Source organism: Alexandromys fortis, unplaced genomic scaffold (genome assembly GCF_014885135.2).
Source record: "Alexandromys fortis isolate MF-2015 unplaced genomic scaffold, M_Fortis_MF-2015_v1.1 scaffold_41, whole genome shotgun sequence".
In the NCBI taxonomy this organism is placed as follows: Eukaryota; Metazoa; Chordata; class Mammalia; order Rodentia; family Cricetidae; genus Alexandromys; species Alexandromys fortis.
Window position 1 is genome coordinate 14,739 of NW_026067923.1, and position 6,091 is coordinate 20,829.

Consider the following 6,091-nt stretch of genomic DNA (forward strand, 5'->3'; position numbering starts at 1 on the left):
AAACAGAATAGAATTCTGGGCAGAAGAGGAAGTGAGGTCAGACTCTGCTCTGCTCCCGGACAGCATGGATGGAGGCTAGAATCTTCCCGGTAAGCGCACCTTGGGGTGCTTACACGCATTATTAGAAATGGGTTAGTCCAGGTGCAAGAATTAGCCTGTAAGGGCTAGAGTTCATGGGCCAAGCAGTTCTTAAATGAATACAGTTTGTGTGTTGTTATTTCAGGCATGAGCTAGCCAAGCGGCCGGGGTATTGGGGACACAGCCCCGCCACCGCTTCCTATTTCAACAAGTGGGATAACTGGATCATATGGCAGTTGTATTTCTAGTTTTTGACAAATTCTGGTTAACACGGTGCTTGCATTAATGCACATCCTCACATATAATGTGGCGGGGTCCTTTCCCCACATCCCCATTCTCAATTTTCATTTCCTATAGGAGCTAACGATTGAAGCTTGAGGAGATTTTGTCACTTGCCCAGAACTCCATAACGAGGGCTCAGCCCTGCAAAGTGACTGGACAATGGGACTCAATCCTTGAGTCAGGTCTCTGGGAATCCTGTTCAGAGTGTGTGCCTTGTTCATTCTTTGTCTGATGAAGGTTGTCTGTCCAACATGAGAAACCTCAACTTTTCTACATTGTGTCAAATGTCTCCACATTTTTAGCTTTCTCTCACCTTTTTATCACCTCCTTCCTAGCTGTAAACTTTGCCCCATTTTTGGTTTTGATATAGGGTCTTGTTTTGTAGCACAGTCTAGCCCTGAACTGGCAACCCTCTTTCTTTATTCTCCTGAGTACTGGGATCACAGGAATGTGCCTTCACGCCCAGTGGTCTCCATCAAACTCTCATGCTCTGTTTTCTGTCTTCCTCTAATTCACCATGAAGTTCTTTCTCTATTCCCGTTTTCTCTCATCTAGAAACATGTATGTACTATTGTGGTTTGTTTTTAATGCCAACTTGGCACAGATTTCCATGGCCTGAGAAGAGAGTCTCACTGAAGAGCTTTCCTGATCGTCTCGGTTGATGTGGGTAGACCCACCCCAGGGTTGAGTAGCATCTTCTGGTAGCAGTCTAGATAAAAACAGCCTGTCAGAAGATCTTCCCACCTCAAATTAAGCAAAAATCTCTCTCAGGTGTGTCCCATTTTGGGGGTTTTAATTAATTCCAGATGTAGGTCAAGGTGACAACCAAGAACAAACACCACAGGCTATAACTTAGAAGTGGCTTATGGAAATAAATAACATTGTTTATTTTCTTCCCATTTATCTATGAAAGCATTATTTTTTAAACAAATTTTTATTTTTAATTGTGTGTGTGAGTGTGTGTGAACGAACTCATGTGGGCATGTGATCATGAGTGCAATTGCCTGCAGAGGCCAGAGGAGTGAGATCTGCAGGGCCTGGAGTTTCAGGCAGCTGAGGCTGCCATGCGGGTGCTGGGAACTGACCCTGGGTCCTCTGCGACAACAGCAACTGCTCTTTACTGCTGAGCAGTATCTCTCCAGGACTTTAAAAAATTAGGTGACTTTTTAATAAATTTATTTTGATTATGTTTGTGTGCATTGAAAAGATTATTTTCAATACTTATATTTAGAATAGCAATAAGTAGTAACTGAATTTATAGTGAATACTATTTCCATTTCTAACACTAGCAGGGGTCCAAAATAGACTGATATCAATGAGCATAGTTTAAATATAACAAAGAAAGAGTTAAACTATATACATTAAGGAACAAGGAAAGGGATTTTATTCTATACCAACCATTTCCTATTAGTTCAGTTTCTGATTAGTAGAACTAAACACATATTTTTCTCAATATAATTTAGGATGAAGTAATAGAACTTTTATGATCAACTTCATAAACTGCCTTTAAGGAGAAAACAAATTTTTAAGTAGGTGTCACTGTATTTACCGGTGAACTGACTGCATGGTCACCTTGGCTCCTTTAAGTCTGGTTATCATTAGAACTAACAAGGGCAAGTCCACGAGGCCCACAGGGAACTCAATGGCTGTGGCATCCAAGGGGAGGGCACACTCCACACGTCACAATGATGAGAGCTAATGCTCCTACCCTCTGAGTCCACGTAAAAAAAAAAATTACTACTCTCATTCAAACTAACTGGAAGTCAAACAGTTTAAAAAGTCAGAGTAAAGAATAAAATTACTCCCTTTTCACATAGAGGAGGGACACTCCTCTGCTCCATTTACAGTGAGTTCTGTGCTGAGTCCTGCTCCATCAGAACAGTAAACTGAAAGTCAGTTACTGCTAGCGAAGCTCCAGTGGTCCCTTTCCCACCTCAGAGATGTTTCACACAAAAAGGCTATTGGTTTGGCTTGAAGCCCTCTGAGGAAATAGCGTAGAGGTGGAGGCAGGCTGGCACTGAAGGCCTATCCTCTAGGATCCACCCTGTGCCTTGTGTCCCCAGGGGCAATTTACCACGTCACTGCCTCCAGAGGCTTGCGAGAGCACCAGAGGCTCCCACACATATGGAGTGGGGCAGAGATTGTTATGTGGTCCCACGGGGAGGAAGAGGCACCATGCTTTGCTGATCAAAACCTACAAAGCAGTCAAAAGTCCAGAGAATCGAAGCCCAATCGGCCAGAAGAACAGCTTTGGAAATATGGATCTACTCAAGGGCTGTGGGAAAGATAGGGTCGTGGCAGGCTGGGCAGGGCAACAGTGACGGGTAAAAGCGTGGAAGTGAAGAGCTGATAAGGCCACTGGTACTGTTACCACCTCCTGGTGTCTATGCTTGGGCAGACATCGGGGTGGGAACTGAAAAACGGAGGGTTGGAGAGCACAGGACACAGCAGAAAAGAGAGGACACTCAAAAACTTGCTTGTCCTATGGGCCTTGGATGTTCTGGGCCAGCAAAGAACTTTGGAGCATGGGTAGGGTTCCTGAGAACAGTTGGTGAACAGAGACGGGGTGCGATGGGCACTGCTCCCGTAGGCAGCCCTGGGCTGAAGATACTAGCAGTGCCAGTCTTCCGGATTGCTGAAGAGCAGGTGAAGAATGGGCTTTATTGCACTTTCTCCTTCTTAGGAAACATGGCTGCCCCGCAGAGCGTCTCTGGATTTGCAGAACACACTGCACATCAATGATAAGGTACAGGTAGAATCACAGACCACCTCTGCTCTCCAAAGAAAAAGTCCACCAGCAGGGCTTTTCAGGGGCAGCTTCTGTACTGGGATCCTTGGGTTGGATGGACTGTGTCTGGCCAGGTCACTGTGTGGCAGGCAGAATAGCTAACTGGCAGATACCTTGGGGAAGGTTCTGTACCCGGAAAAGTTTGGGGCAAACTTTCCCAGCAGGGAAACTTCTTGGCCAAAATGTAAGTTCCATAAAGAGGCTGGAAGCACAGTATTCAAACTTTAATGTGCCTGACTCCTTTTCTCCTGATCCCGGCTCAGAATACCCAGGAGCAAAGATGCAAAGCTGACCTGGGAGGATCCCTGGATCCTGTTCCATAGCATCCCTGGATCCTGTTCCATAGCATCCCTGGATCCTGTTACATAGCATCCCTGGATCCTGTTTCACAGCATCAAACTGGAGAAAACAAAAGGATCTAAGGGGTTGAAAAAGAAAAGAGCAGTTTACATCAGACATTGATTTTTTTTAAAGTCTTTTTGAGCTCAGGAAACTGGAGGCGGATACCATGCAGAAAGCCCAGCCTGGCTGTCTGTCCTTTGGTCTATCCTGAGCAGTAAGAACATTTCATATATAAATGGGGTGGTACCACTTATGGTTGATCTTTTTCCTACAAGTTGGGCAAGTGTTAGCAGTCTTAAGAAAATCACGGAGGCACTGGCTACAGAAGATGTGGCCACATTCTGTAGAAACCATGAGGCGCCCATTCTGCACAATCCCAGAGTATCCATCCATGCAGATTGGACAACTGACAGTACCCAAGGGCCTGGGTCCTTCATCCTTGGCGCTTCGAGGAGTGTGGGTAGTCACTACACTTCTTTGTCCCTAGACAGTTCCTCATCATCACTGCTCACCACACAGCTGTCCTCCCATTTCTGCCTGGCCTTCTCCTTTCTTCAACAATCGCAACAGAGTCATTGAGGGTGAGGTCCACAACCACAGGCTCTAGGGATTCACAGGTGAGGTCCACAATTTCATCACCAGCAGTTCCATGAGTTCTGTGGCTTCTGTTTCCAAGGAAATCTTAGGGGTTGAAGTTGTTTCCCGAGTTCGCTTCTGGGTTTGTCTAGAACTTACTGTTCCACCACGCCACTTTCTTTGAGGATTTCTCTAAGGTCATTGTACTCATTGTGCTCTCTGGCTTCCATCCACAGAAAAGGAAGTGATATACACCTAGGTTTGTGGGGAGGTGGAATGTTCTCAATCTCTCATGCCCACTGAGTACTCATCCTATGGCTTACAACTGGGAGTCAATTAGATGTCCAATATTTCCAAGTTTTGCCGTTGGTGTGATCAGGCAGATGCCACAGTCGATGCCCTTGAGCAAGGACGTACCTCCTCCACCAGCCACTAAGGAGACCTGCTCAATCAGGACTCCACCGCCTCACGAAGACCCATTTCTGCTCGGCTGGCCCTGGCCCGCCCTTCCCAAATACTATTTAATTTTAGTGATAAGAACTATACATCTATTAATAGGCAGATTAATCACAAGAATGCACAATCCCATTCCTTTTCCGCATATTTCTTTTCTGTAATGCTTGCCTTGTGGGTGCCAAACTGGTACTAAACTCATTATCTAAGGCCTTCAGCATCTTTTGATCTGGGCCCATCTTAGCCAGGGCACAACACAGGGCACTTACAATTCTATGAGACAGAAAACTTCAAGATTGGAATATCTTAACTTTGGGGTCATTGAAAAATAACTAGTTATAACTTACAAGTGATCTTTGGGGTTTCTTTAAAAACCTTTACTACTTTATTCTCCCAGAGAATGGGGCCGGGTACCACGGTTTGATAGAAAGCACATTCATCCATTTAAGAACATTAAGCTCCTGAATCACTTATTGGAACCGTGAACCTCCCAGAGGCTGTCAGCATCTGTACCAGGTAGAAAACAAAAGCCCCCGCCCCATCAGACAGATCTCCATTTTTGCTCTGAATTCAAAGCCTAGCACAAAAGTCTGAGCTGCTGAAGCTTCCTTTTGACTGCCTCTTGAAATTTCAAGTTGAGAAAGGAATCACCCAAATTGTCCGCAAAAGAGAGGGGAAAAATATAGAAACAGTTTCCTGTTGGTTTAGACCGCATGTCATATGTGAACAAGACTGGCCAAGAGAAAACAAACAAAACGCCAGAAAGGATCAAGCATAGTGCTTACTCACCTGTAATCCCATAGCCCGGAGGCAGAGGCAGGAGGATTACCACAAGCTGGAGGGTAGTCTGGTCTACATAGGAGTTCCATATCACAGAACACCACACAAACCCTTACTTAAACAGAGAAATGTGAGCAGGGAGAGGGGAGGAGGGAGGAAAGAAGTAAGAGAGGAATAGAAGAAGGAAAAGAAATGAGTTCAGTGATTTTTTTTCATGCGTCAGAAGCATCTTTTCACTGCGTGGGTTTGGTAGCATGTCTGCAATCATGGCCCTTGGGAATTAGGAGCAGGAGTTCAAGAGCCATCCTAGACTACATGAGACCTTGACTTGACCCTTCCCCAAATGAAAACATTAAGCGCTTTTTGTCAACATACACACATCTCTCCATCCACCCATCTGTCTGTCCATCCATCCATCCATCCATCCATCCACCCATCCACCATGAACGATTGGTCTCCTGCATTACTTTGTGGGGAAAACAGCTTAGAGACATTTTAGTGACCTGTGTGTCCTAACTGTAATTAGGGACAGTATTTTCAATCTGCCCACACAGGTGAGGGCCCTTAGAATGTCATGGCCACATTGGTTACCCACAGCAGATGTTAGTGCCAACAACAGAGTAGTTTCTATAGGACCTATGCGTGGAAAGACAGAGAAAAGGGTGAAAGGGGATGGCTGTTGCAAGCCAGGGAACCCAGTTGGTATTTCCAGAAAAATTAAAGAGGGGTTTTTATTAGGTCTGAAAGTCAACTCCTTTTGAGACATCATAATTTAAAAAATAAATTTAACAA

General features: G+C 45.1%; 1 pseudogene; it reads right to left on the reverse strand.

Annotated features, from left to right (window-relative positions):
- Positions 1–8: 8 nt before the first annotated feature.
- On the reverse strand, positions 9–5,320 carry LOC126501444 (E3 ubiquitin-protein ligase RNF4-like; annotated as a pseudogene).
- Between the last annotated feature and the right edge of the window lie 771 nt (positions 5,321–6,091).